General features: G+C 40.4%; 1 pseudogene; it reads right to left on the bottom strand.

Annotated features, from left to right (window-relative positions):
* Positions 1-11314: 11314 nt before the first annotated feature.
* On the bottom strand, positions 11315-13459 carry LOC138588816 (uncharacterized; annotated as a pseudogene).
* Between the last annotated feature and the right edge of the window lie 359 nt (positions 13460-13818).

Below are 13818 nucleotides of genomic sequence, written 5' to 3' on the forward strand. Positions count from 1 at the left end.
AGGACTACAGAAGAAGGGATATTACTGCTACCAAAGCATATTAGGCAGAAGTAGATTTCTTGGAGTGGGATGGAAATGTCAGTAAAACTTAATTTATTCTGACCTCAAACGTCTAAGCTGGCTGCTGTGCTGAGCTGTCGTAGAACAAAGCTTGTAGAAGTGAGTGATGAGTAAATAAAAACCTGAAACTGGCTTTAGACGAATCAAACCAACGGAGCCCAAACTGTCACTGTTCATGTATAATGTTGCTACAGTATAATTAACCATCTCATCTTCACCACAATGTTCCAAACTGCATGAAGTCATTACCCAACTTTTTACTTTATTGGATTTTTTTGCAGATATGCCGATATGTTCCAACCCTTTTTACCGCTTGCCGATTTCAATACCGGTTTATTAGCACACATGTTTTTTCCACTTAATTGCAGAGAACATCAAGTCTCCCCTGTAGTGGAACTGATATCATGCCTACTCTTACTGTAGTGGCCAAAAACACACCCATCTTCATGCTTGATGTAAGAGGCCTGGTGCAGGCAGTGCACGCGCAGACTCGCGCCGAGTTAATGTTGTAGCATTACGTCGAGTCTTTTTAGGGAATCATCGAGCATTTTGGCAGAATTAAGGCACTGTTTTATCGGCGGAAAATAACGGCAGAAAAATTACATTTTAAAGCCATAATCTGCAGATACCGATAACGTGTCGGTAATATCGTTCAGCCCTACTTTTTACCTACATTATTTCTCATTTTAACCTTTTTGGTTTCATCAAGGAAACATTACGGCACAGCCAGGAATTATTATGTTAAATTGTTTGCATGATTAAATATTTATTTAAACACTATGAAACAGTAAAACCAATTAAACCCAAATCTTTTGGCCTGTTCGGTCAGATCAAGGTGGAGCATTTTCAATCTGCTTGGGCTTCTGAACCAATATGAATTGAATAGTGTGATCCTTCAAACAAAACTACTGGTATTCAGAGCATTACACCTGTATGGGGTGCCTGGTTCATTTGAAGCAAATGTTACTCTACACTCCACCCTGTAAAACTGAATACAGGTCTTAACTATGCTCTAATTTCCCAGACCCAGAATGTAAAATGATAACAACTAAAACTGTGGATAATCACAGGTTAATAATATGTACCCAGGTTCAGACTATAAAACCAGAAATGTTTAGGGGCAGCTGTGGCTCAGTTGGTCCTCTTTCAATCGGATGGTTGCTGGTTCGATCCCTCAGTCTACACCTTGGGCAAGACACTGAACGCCAAATTGCTCCTGGTGTGTGAATGTGATGATTGACTTTAGGTGGCAGCCATCAGTGTGTGAATCAATGGGTGGAAAGGGTGAATGTGACATGTACAGTAAAGTGGTCACAAGGCTAGATAAGCGCGACATAAGTACAGTCCATTTACGATTAAGCTAACAAAGTTTATCCAGAAGAAAATGCTCTCTAACTTAACTATCAGTATTAGCAGACGACTAGTTCCTCTCAAGTGTCTCCATCTGGATGCTGGTGGCTCTAAAAGCTGCTTTTCTTGTGCTTGTGTGAGCAGTGAACAAAAGTATTCTTGAAATCAAAATAAATAAATGAAAAATGTGAAGGAAAAAAAAAAAATCAACCCAGCCAATTAAATAGCGGGACCTTGAGAACTTGCCTTTTGTCTTTTTGCAAAAGCAAGGTGTGCTGGAAGAGAAGGCTGTAAAAAAAAAAAAATCTCTGCTTTCTCACAGCTGACACATATAAAGCCGCAGTGTGGGAATGAGAGAGTGTGAGGCAGACTACACGGAATGAAAACATTGTGAAAGTTTTGGATTTTCCGGGAACTTTTCTTCCCTCTTGATTTCCCTGCCAGCAGATAAAAGCTTCAGCCAGTTTTTTCTTGTCTTCAGTCTCAAAAACATCACAGAGACAATAAATAGTACAGGGATAGTTTTAATGGAGATAGTCATATTTTAAGGATGCTGGCAAAGTCTGCGGAGAGTAATCATATTATCTGATAAAAGTGTCAAAAAATGTAATAAAAAAGAAATCCAAGTGGAATTTTCTGCCTCCATCTTTGTTTCTTTACCTGGCTCATCTCCCCGTTGGTCTCAGAGTCTCTCTCCTTCGCTCCGTCTTCATATTGTTGGAAGAGAGAAGGGGCGCAGGAGAGTCGGAGCTGTCTACAAACTTTACAGCACGAAGAAAGAGTCAACAAATGTGCATTCACGAGCTTCTACAAACACACAGATGCACATAAAATCACAATATGACTCACTGTACAGACAGAAAAACAAGCTTCTATCTCTTTACCTTAAAAGAACACATCTTGCTTCATCCCCGTCTCTCAAAGTACTCGTCTCAAAGTACAGACGGGCTTTTGTGCCTCTCTGTTATGAAAGGTGTTATACTGTACACTGTGGTACGTTGCAGTCGGGAAGAAAACACCGACTCATTCTACACGCTGCACTAACTCTTTGTTGACTAAAATGCAGGTGCCCAGTGGGCCTACAGCTTACAGGGTAGGAAAACAGTAGCGAAGCACTCTGAGGACACTGGAGGTAAAAATAAATAAAACAGTTTATTCCGTATCGGAAAACTTAATGTGTTTATACAAGTGTGAGTTTATGAGCAGGGAGCAGAGACTCTGTCGATACCAATGCATCTTTGTGTTCCAAAGAGATGGAATAACCTGCTGTAGTTTATGTAGAGCATATGTTGAGTATCTTCATGCAACTGAAATGCTGTTAAAAAATTCACCAACAAGGCCTCACTTGATTTCCAACTTGTTGTTTGCAGCAAATTAGCATAGCAAGGAAATGCATTTTAAAACATTGTCACATTTTTTGTGATTAAGTCATTGAGTTACTCAAAAAAAAAAGTATCATATGATGACGCAGATTTGGTTTAAGAAGCAGATTGAGAATAGCTTAACTTCAAGACTTCTGGCAGGGAGTATGTGACCCTATTTCTAGCATCCATAATGTGGTCTTCCCAGTGGATCCAGAGGTCCAGAGGACTTCCAACCTCCAGAATAGTTATGCTATTAAAATCAAACATTCTGCTGGGCATTGCCACAAAATGTATCGCCTTGAAATAGAAATGTTTCAATAAGACAGTGGCTATCTGAAATGAATAACTTTGTACCCCGAGAGAAAATAACTTTCTGGTTGAGGAACAAGAAGTAAAACATTTTACAAGATAAGGCAACCCTTCCCGGAATATGTGGAGAAACTCACACCCCACATGATTGACTGTGCCACTGTAGAGCCCAGCTGTATTGAGAATGTGCTGTTCATGCCACGTTTGAGAAGCGGATCGGTGTCAGTTAATTTAGTTGTCTTACCTTAATGTCTTATTTGTATTTCATTTAGATTTTGTCATTGTCTGTAGTTTCTCATTTTAGTATTGTCTCTTATGTATTTACTGCTTTAATTGATATAATGTTTGTCTATCAATGAGTTCAATTTCAAAAATAAATATTCAAAAAAAAAAAAGCAAAGAAAATTGCTCATCACGTTGTTTTCAATAGTTTCAGAGGTCTGCCAATCTTGGTGGACGTATGTTTTCTCCTCATTCACACTGCCAGCACCAGGTCTGTTTTTGAAATGTAATTCCAACCAGGTCTTTACACTTATTGATGATTGTCCCAATGCTTTTGCTGCTGAAATAGGATTGGAAGATGTACTTTATGTTTCACCCAACGAGACATACAAATGGTTTTGGCAAATCTGCACTGATGGCCGAAGCAAATGTCGTCCTCCATCTTTGATTTTGTCTGGTGCTTAAGAGTTCTGCACCATCACTAGACAGTGCACTAGACAGATTTTTTTAAAGTAGAGCCTTGTCACCAGTGTTCATTACCAATCCCATCATTGCATCCCCTGCAGATAAGTTGTCTTGAAATGCAAATCTTATGATCCGTGAAAATTACAACAAGGACGGTTCGTTCTAAAGATCTGATTTGAGAGACGTATCTGATTTGTCTGCTGTCTCAACAAGGCCATAGAGCCTGGACTCCAAAATGAAAACAATACACTTTAGGTGTGATATTAAAGTGAATGCAACTCCACTGATAAAACATCTTTTGACTGCACTCATGGCGTAGTTTAGTAGAAGGCCAGCAACCCAGGTTTGAGTCCAGCTTGGAGCGATTACCCCGTGTTTATTTTGCGTTCTCCCAAAAAATGCATTTACATGGAAATGTTGAAAAGATTCAACTGGGTTTTACCTAAGTGAAATAGCGAGTGATTCACTGACCATCTTAGCCACAGACATTTTGTTTGATACGTCTATAAGCATTGTCAACATAAGCCGGTACCCTGAGAATCAACCTTGAACATACACAGCTGACTTTCTGACCATTGTATGCATCATTGTCCTTGTTCAGGGCTCTTGTGGCTTTGCTCTGCCCAAACAGGACACGCCATAATTCTCCTAAGCGCTGTGCATGACAAATTCTTGCACACAATTGAATGCCTGAATGAACACGAAACCTAATCTTGCATAGCCAGACGTCAACAAGTTCAGTGAGTCTGGAGAAATTCAAGCACAAAAGTTGGTTAAAAAAAAAAGAGCAGAGACGCCGCGAGTTGTCTGTTGTAACTTACACCAGAAAAAAAAAACACTACAGAGAACTTGTTAGTCCCGAACGGGAAACCAATCAAAGGTTTCGTTTTCACCGGAAAAAAGTGAAGATGTTAGAGGGGAAAGACGGGAAAGACGGAACAAATCAGTGGAACTTGACAGGCGCTTGATGTGAGAGGGAGAAAGAGGGGTGAACAAAAAGAGGAAGTAATGAGTCTGTCTGACAGCTGGGTCTTTTTGGGGGTCAAAAGGTCATATTTCAACTCAAAATTGGATTTTCAATTCCTACAGGCATCAGACATCACTTTATTTGTAATACTTTTTTCAACAGCTATTGAAACTGATTTTTTTTCAATGAACACATGGGTTCTTAAAAACTTTGTCCACCATGACCTCCAAGTAATGCCAAACCAGGTGCATGACGGTTGCGTGAGTGCTGCTGTTGCATCACAGGTATAAAAATTAACTTAATTTTCATCTGTGGATGAGAGCATGAAAAATGACCGACCTTAGCCGGCTTTGGGGAATAATTACAGGTTCTCCCATAAAATCAGTTCTTATATTTTTAAAACACAACTCGGATTTAGTTTGTTGACATTCAAGAGGCTTTTTTACTCAGTTGAACTCGGCTAATAGAGCAACAAATGTGCCGCAAGCCACCAATTACTGGGCAGTAACTGTGACTTATTTTCCTTATATTTCTGTTAAATATCTTAACTGTGTGTCATTGTTGTGATAAGGGGGACTCTTGGAGAACAGTGACACAGTGAGGGGGAGACGGCATGCAAAAGAGAGGGATGTGAAGAGACACAGTGAGCAGCAGAAAGAAGAAAGATAAGAGTATTTAGCCCATTATTTCCACGGGCTAGGTCAAAATGAATAAGAGTCAGCGAGAGAATAAAGAGTCGTCTTCAAAGAGCGGAGAAGACTTGGCTATTATTCTCTGTCTGAAAAGTGACACTCCACTCTAAGTGTTCCGCTTTAGGATGGCCTTGGGAGGTTAGAACCATGAATGTCAAAGTTGATTTCACACTCTGTAACTCTCTGGACTGTGTGATAGATGTGGCAGCTGTGCGCGCATATACACAATGACACAGCAACACACACAAATGTCTGTAAGCAAATACTGTATGCATGCGAACACACAGGCGTGCACGGAAACGTCTGTGTGAACACACAGGGCAGACACACACAACGAGGTGAATATAAGTACATATAAACAGGAGTGGGAAATTAGACATGCACATATCCATCACACACACACCAGGCGAAGATTATCCAGTATTAGAAGCAAGGTCAAACAGATGTGCTTTATATTCAAAGAATTAAAGGCCCAGGTGGACTTTATTAGTACTTTATTAGTAAATTGGGAAATGTGTTGTAAAAAGAAGCATTTTTTAATAAAATGTCACATGTGTGTCTTAAATAAATAGTAGAACCTTACATGAAGGATCTTGGAGAAAAAATTGTCAACCTTTTGGGAAATATGCTTATTTGCCGCTCCATAAAAGACAGCCAACAACATCAAAATAACTGTCATATTTATTATTGTGGTTATTGTACAGATTTAACTAAAAAGTTACAACCAAATTATTGAGCTTTGGACGGTCTGGTTGGTGGATTCCATTACCTTTGGGCAGGTCCAGGCCATCTGTTTCCCCCTGTTTCCAGCATCTTTGCTAAGCTAGGCTAACTGGCTACTGGTAGTAGCTTTATCTTAAATGGAAAGATATGAGTGGTACCAATAATCTTTAAAATCCCCCTCAGTCTACATGTGGGCAAGACACTGAACCCCAAATTGCTCCCGGTGGCATAGCCAACGGTTATGGATGTGATAACTGATTGACAGTTGGGCACTTTACGTAGCCTCTGCTATCAGTGTGTGAATGTGTGAATGTGACATGTAGTGTAAAAGCAGCTTTGAGTGGTTGCTAAGACAAGAAGAGCACTATACTATATGCCCGTCCATTTTAGGATTCATTTTAAAATTATTTTATTTGCTTTTAAAGCCTTGAATGGCCTTGCCCCACCTTACCTCGCATTTGCTGTTGCAGCTCCAAAACTGTAGAACGAATTGCCACTCCACATTAGACAAGCCTCCTCACTGTCTCATTTTAAATCTCTTCTTAAAACCCACCTCTTTTCTCTGGCTTTTGACACCATGTAGCGTGTTGATCTTATGATTTTATCTTATTTTATTACTTTTATCCTATTGTGTCCTTCATCGTTTTATTGTGCTTCTGTTGTGTTATTTATTGTGTTTTTTATCTTGCTGTGCAGCACTTTGGAAACCTTGTGTTTGTGAAAATCGTGCTATGTAATTACAGTGGATTGGATTGGATTGGATATAAGTACAGTCCATTCAAATAGGAAAAAGTGAAGCTTATTTATGATGCTTTTGATATGATTTGCACAGATGTTGCTGGCAGTTCCCTGCTGCGTGCTGCATGCAGAGTGTTTACAGCTGAAGGTGTACAGTACTGCTGTACACCATACAGTTTCTAATGTTGTGAATTTTACACGAGGACAGAAAGTTAAATAAAACCAATATATATAAAAATATTCTTTGACATTCGTTACTTGGTGGAAAAACTCCACGTTTCACTCGGATTTGAAATAGACATTATTAAATAGCTTTTAAAAAATTTAAAATGACTTCCCATTCAGAGAAATTGGGCTCTTTCTTCGTTTGAGTTGTTTTGCCCGGGGCTGTTTGGACGGTAAATCGACATTCCTTAAAGAGAAGATAGAAAAATTGGTAGTCTTATTATGAACAGTCAGTGGTGTACATTGGCTCTGTAGTGGGAGGTTTGGTAAGTGCTTGGCAATTAGACATAAGTGCTGTTTGCTGATAGAGGCAGATTACTGCTGCAGGAACCAAAGTGCTCACTGTCTGTCAAATTATCAGCAGAAGATGTGGCTGAGGTAGCAATTTGTCCTCAAGAAACATAATGGAGTTAGCCTTATTTGCCATCTATGCCTGTCAATACACCTTCTAATAGAGTACAGCACAGTGCTGGACCTACAAATACCACGACACTGTGTATGTTGGGCCTTGAAGGCAAGCAAACATAGGACTTGTACAGCACGATGAGAGCTTCTGTGGAACATTTTGATGTTTACCAATGATAGCATCCATTCAGCCAGTATGATTAAAGACTTGTACAAATGTACTTACATCACAAACAAAGTGATGGTATAAATCAGACATTCCTCATATGTTTTGAAGATACAGTGAAAGCTTCAAGTTTTCTTCTTCAGGAAATTACTGTGTACAAATAGTTTAACAGTTTATTCTTGACCTCAGAGGCCACAGCTGATGGAAGTACTTACTACAACCAGCTTGTAATGGTTTTCTTGGAGCTTTAGATTTTGAGACTTTGATGAAACCGTCATGGAACAGAAAGTTAGAGATTTGTCTCTCACCAGTGTGGCAATAGGGATGTTAAGTTCGCAAATGATCCGGTTCTTTTGATAGCTCCACTCCAGTCCATTTGGTGGTGGTGATTTAAATGGTAAATAGAGGGCACTCTAGTCTTCCAACAACTCAAATTTTCTTTCACTACATTCACCCTTTCAGGCGCACCGTCACACAGAGGCTTCTGCAAAGTGCCAATTCGCCCATCAGGGATCAAACTAATTTCATTCACACATTCATGACGGCTTTGCCTTCAGGAGCAATTTGGGATTCAGTGTCTTGCCCAAGGACTCTTTGACATGCAGACTGCAAAAGCCGGGGATTGAACTGCCAACCTTCAAATTAGAAGACGACCTGCCAGAGCCACGGCTGCCCCAGACGTTCAAACGTAGCGTTATGCTGCTTCCCAAGCCACCCAAAAAACAAAGAAGGGATCTACACCATCTTTAACGTTAGTGACTATCAGCCAGATGCAGAATGTTAAAAATAACCTAATTTTACCCCCTAAAAATTTCTTTAAAAGGCTCTTGAAAGGAATCAAGCTATAACATTTTCTACCTTCAAAGCGCCATAAATCCCCAATAATAGCTGATAAACAGTCTTATCTTCTCGCCCTCTTCTACAGATGCTACGTTGTCACAACTGTCTCCTTGATCGGGCCCGGCTAGCTAGTGTCCTCCATTTTCACAACATGCTACATGACTTCAGTTTACTCTCAGGGCTTGTAAGAGGTCAGTCTGACACTGTTAGAATGAATGTTTGTATGTTGATTAAAAGGCGACAGGCCTAGTGGAAAGAACAAATAGTATGACAATAAAAAAGTACGCATTGACGGAAGCCCTAAGCGGACATGCATCCATACATTTTGTTCACTCCGTTTTCCCTTGATAACGAGTAATTTCCGGTTGATCTCGAGATCTCGTCTTATTTATCTCGTCTGTATAACAACGCTGCACCAATGTAACATCAGATGATCATAACTCGTACCCCCAGAGTTAACAGAAAGCACAAAACAAATATATTAATTGGCTGGGCGATGGCAGCATGGCATGTCGTGGTTTGGCCTATCACAGTGACCAGCCTTTTGCTTTGTTTTCTAGATCGCCATAACCACGAGAGAGCTTTGTTATCTCGAGATAGTGACATAAATTAATCCGTTATCACGGAAAAACCAGCTTGGTCATCACCAGATAACGAGATAAATAAGTCGAGATCTCGAGAAAACAAGCGGAAATGAGTCGTTACCAAAGTAAGTGGAGTAAATAAAATGTATGTACGCATGTCCGCTTAGGGCTTCTGTACATATGGTCCACTGCAACCCAAACATGTTTAATATGGCGGGAGCTTGTTTACCATTCTGATTCCCAAGAAGCTGACAAAAGATCAGACTGAGCAATGCAAGTTTAACAAAAAAGACAGACAGGTGACTCAGCGTGACACGGTGAGCCACTTTCTGCTGACACAGAAACACAGTCACACCAGTCGTTTTCCAGCTGAGATAATTCATAAGCCCCTCGCTGTGCAGATAATATCTCAGGAATATGACACGTAGCAGAGAATAGCATCACTTAGTTGCTGACTAAGGCCTGCAACTGTGAGGAGCATAAGCTGTTTCTGAAGATACATTAATTCTAATTCCTTCAGGAAACACCCGCATGTTTGCGTGCACGCAGCATTTTAAACACCGACTCACATCCTGCTTAAGGCCATATCAGGTTATTTCAGGATGCACGTCAAACCTGAAATTACAGTTATTACCATGAGAACAAACTGTTTTAAAAAACAGGAATAAGTTAAAAGTATCAGCTTGTGCAGGTTTCTCAGTTGTTGAAGGCATCACTGCAAAAGTGTTCCTGTTATAAAATGAAAAAAATATGTGTTATGATTTCAGCTCACCTCTGCTTGATCACTAATTACCTTTTCATTCTCTGCACCAGCAACACAGATTTAATTGTTGTTTTCTGGTTCTCTGTTTGTGTTCAATTTTAATGTTTTGTCACAATGTTTTTATTCACTTTTGTTCCATCTGGGTATGCTGGGTTTTCAATGTCATATTAATGTTAATGTTGAGCAATCTAAAGGACATCTTTTATTTACCAAATATTAAATTACCCACGAGCTTGTGAAACAGTAATTATCTGCCGTTAAAAGTAAAAAATAAATAATGGAGTAGCTTGCATTTAAGACCAAAATAAGTCCATAAATACGTAGGACTTTAAAGGACTTCATAAGGGGTGGTTTTCAATACAGTCACCGGTGTCGCATTCTGCTCGACATGGATTTTGCAATACCATTATTACCAGGATAAAATCACATGTTTTGGTTTTAGTGTACACATGAGGCAGATTTACTTCCCCCACCATCGTAACACCCACAGCAGTGTTTCCAACACATAGACTATACCGGGGCAGCTCGCCTCGATTGAATGACGACTGTAAATCAGGGGTCTCCAACCTTTCTCCATCTGAGAGCTACTTTGAAAAAATCTAAGTGGCCGAGAGCTGCTTGCGTCACATCGCTGTAATCGCTGATTGCGCCACATGTTGATTCTTTTGTCGACTGAAACGTTGGTACCACAGATGAGGCGCACACACTTGTCCTTCACATTTGTGAATAAAAGCTTGCTTTCCCACTCCCTGTGGAAATAGTGTTCTGCTTTTTCTTGGCGTGGCCACCTTCATTGTCCATCACTGTAGCTCAACTAGCGTACAGCGTAACTGACCCAACCTGTCGATGGAGGTTGCTTCAACATTGCTGTGATATGCCAGTGTAATTTCCCTAAAACATTTAGAAACCTGTAAGCATCTGTAAAAACTAAGGTGCAAATTTAAAAAAAAAAAAAAGCTAATTTAGAAGAAGAAACAAGACAACAGGACGTAATCATATTATTCCTGTTTATTAGAATAGCCCCTGAGTTTGACAGAAAATAATTTCAATACAGCATTCAAATACTCAAGTCCTAATAAAAGCAAATAGTGTGGATGAGTTGTGTGCGTGTGTGTGTGTGTGTGTGTGTGTGTGTGTCTGTGTGTGTGTGTGTGTGTGTGTGTGTGTGTGTGTGTGTGTGTGCGCGTGTGTATGACTGAGTGAGTGAGATAATGTGTATGTGTACTCGAGTGATGGGCTGAAAACATTTGTACTTTACGAACAGAGTCAATACTGTAACTTATCTGTTTCAAAAGGAAATGGCCTCCCCATTACACAAGGGGGGTTCACTGGACAGAACCACGCTGTTGAACAATACTGTACTGTCAATATTAAAGGTAGAAATAATGCCCGGTTGGACACTGTAAAGATAATTCAATCAAAAATAATACAAATATGCCCCTTACAAATAAAAATAGCGCTGTGAATGAGTGAGACACAGACATAGAGGGATCGTTAGTGAGTGAGTGAGTGAGATTCAGGGATGTCACTTTCTTTTGGACGATTCTCCCACTCTTCTTGCTGGTCACCTTTCCCTGTCGTGCCTTTGTTCCTCTCTCTGGGTTGATCCCAACACAGCTTCTACAAGGCATGGCAAGGTAAAACAAAGACACAAAAAAGAATAATGAAATCATGATTTACATCACCAGTCACTCATAGTGTACCGTAAATTCTGAAATAGAGGCTTCTATTAGAGGCAGGCATTTATTTCTAATTCCCTCTGTTTGATGAATGTATTTGGTCTTATTTAGTCTGAAGCGTCCTTCCGGTCTGATCTGCTCCTGGTTACTCTGTTAAATTTTTGTTACTCTACTCTACTCAGTTTTGGAGTCTGAGATTGAGCTGAGTGGGGCCCTAGCATGCAGCAATACACACAAGATAGATGCAAGGATGGCTGTAAGGCCCAAATATCTGACACTAATGACTCGATATGGGATTCAAACTTACCTCTGTATGAACTCAAGTGTGCAGGCAGCCTGATCCTGATAGTAGAGGTTGAAGATGTAATAGCATAGCATAGCCCCAACACAAACGATGCTCCTTCACACACCACCTGACCCTCGATGCTTACCATCCAACGTTGGTCAGAAATCATTGGACCTGAAACACAATGCAAAAAAAAGCATGAGAAATTCCAACTGATATTTGATTGATTGGATTATATATATTTTTAACTAATCTAAGTTTTATGACCTATCTGAACCCCACCACCACCCCCTTTAACTGGGGGACATTGAACAAAAAGAAACCAAAAAAAAATGTTTTTCCCTTTTAAAGAAAGTATTTAAAAATAACACTGATCTCGATTCATTGTGTTTCAATAATTTCAATGTCTTAATCTGAAATAAAGGTGACTACATCAGTTATACTCACATCTGCATCTCTCCTCTCTTTGAAGTGTGCCATCAGTAGATCCAGAGTGTAGGGCAACATTGTACTGTTTTCCAGGGAGAGGACCTTCTTTACTTCATCGTTGCTGGGATTTGGTGTGGTATTGATGGATTGTCTTCATCAAATTGTGTATTTCCCCCCTTTCTGCTCCCGCCAAACCTTCATGTCTAAAGATATTGGTCATCTTTTGTCTCAGACCTTCAAGGCTATCTTCAGTTTACTCAGGTGGTAGCTCTGGCTGCCATCTTGTGCAACCATAGCTGTCTGCCGGTCCCCGGGCTGGTATAGCCCCTGTGGCATTCTTTGATGCTCTATGTCGAGCAAGAGTGTTGTCCCTGTTTTAGTGCTCTACGCATACTTTAACCTGGTGAGAAGTGATTCATAGCCTCCTCCAATCATTGTCTTCCCATCGTCCATGGTATCAGCAAAGGATTGTGATGATGAGGCATTGTGCTCTTGTGGGGTTAGCTTCATGCTTTCTCATGTCATCTACTAGAACCCTCACAAACTGCCGTCTGTCAGGAGGCGAGGGCCTCTTACCACTCATAACTGTAGACAGCAACCCCGGGGGCATTTTGTCCCAGTTCACCTGGAAGGTTTCAGGCCAGTCTTTCTTTATACGTGGGCACGGAGATGGTTGAGGAGAGGACATGGAACTACTTGTAACAGGTGAGGAGCTTGTGGACAGCTGCCTGGATCTGAAAAAGAGAAGAACACAAAGTCTTTGACTCACCTTTTCTTTTTGATTGTTGAGAGAAATAATATACATGACCAGCATCAACTGAATCACATCAGTGAATTACCCTGTGATTTCCAGCAATCAAGGCGTTTCCTACACTGGATGGGCCTGATGAAGTCCAGTATGTCCCCTTCTCGAACATACTTCAGGTCTCATCTGCTTTCAACACTCTGCAATATCAGCTTTTCTACCAATTACTTTAATTTTTCTTCCGGAAGACTCAGGAGTGTGGCCTGGATGATCTCCCGTATCCGTGCACTGGCATCATCAGACATTACGTTAGGGATGGGACAGAATGGTGCAATGCAATTACAGACAAGCCCAGCATACTGTATTCTGGCAAAGGGTAAATAAAATATACCAAGGTACTTTTGTGAATGAGAATTAACTTAATCTTACCAAAGACTTGTCCCTCATCTTTTTGTTCCAACACAACACGCATATTGTTTTTGTAAAGTGTACCTTTTACTTGAACTTTGTGGGCAGAGGCTGTGTTACCTGGTAGCAAATTCAGGTGGGCGACATATTGTTGTATCTTGTCATTGTAGCCATTTACATAGAAACCTGTGCTTCTTTCAACAACTACGGATGGTGGGAACACAGCACTGGCGCTAAATAAGCTTGTAGTAGTTGATGCCTTTCACTTAGAGTGGAGCACAAGTTCTTGAAATTGTGCAGTTTCTGAGCACACTGTTGAAAGTATGTGTGCTTGCTTTCAGAACGTAGGGTCCACAAGCGAATTAGTGGCCCTAAGCAAATGATGAGGTCTGGATAAT

This window comes from Semicossyphus pulcher, unplaced genomic scaffold (genome assembly GCF_022749685.1).
Source record: "Semicossyphus pulcher isolate SPU_LCO1_2020_fin unplaced genomic scaffold, fSemPul1.0.p SCAF_12, whole genome shotgun sequence".
Classification (NCBI taxonomy): domain Eukaryota; kingdom Metazoa; phylum Chordata; class Actinopteri; order Labriformes; family Labridae; genus Semicossyphus; species Semicossyphus pulcher.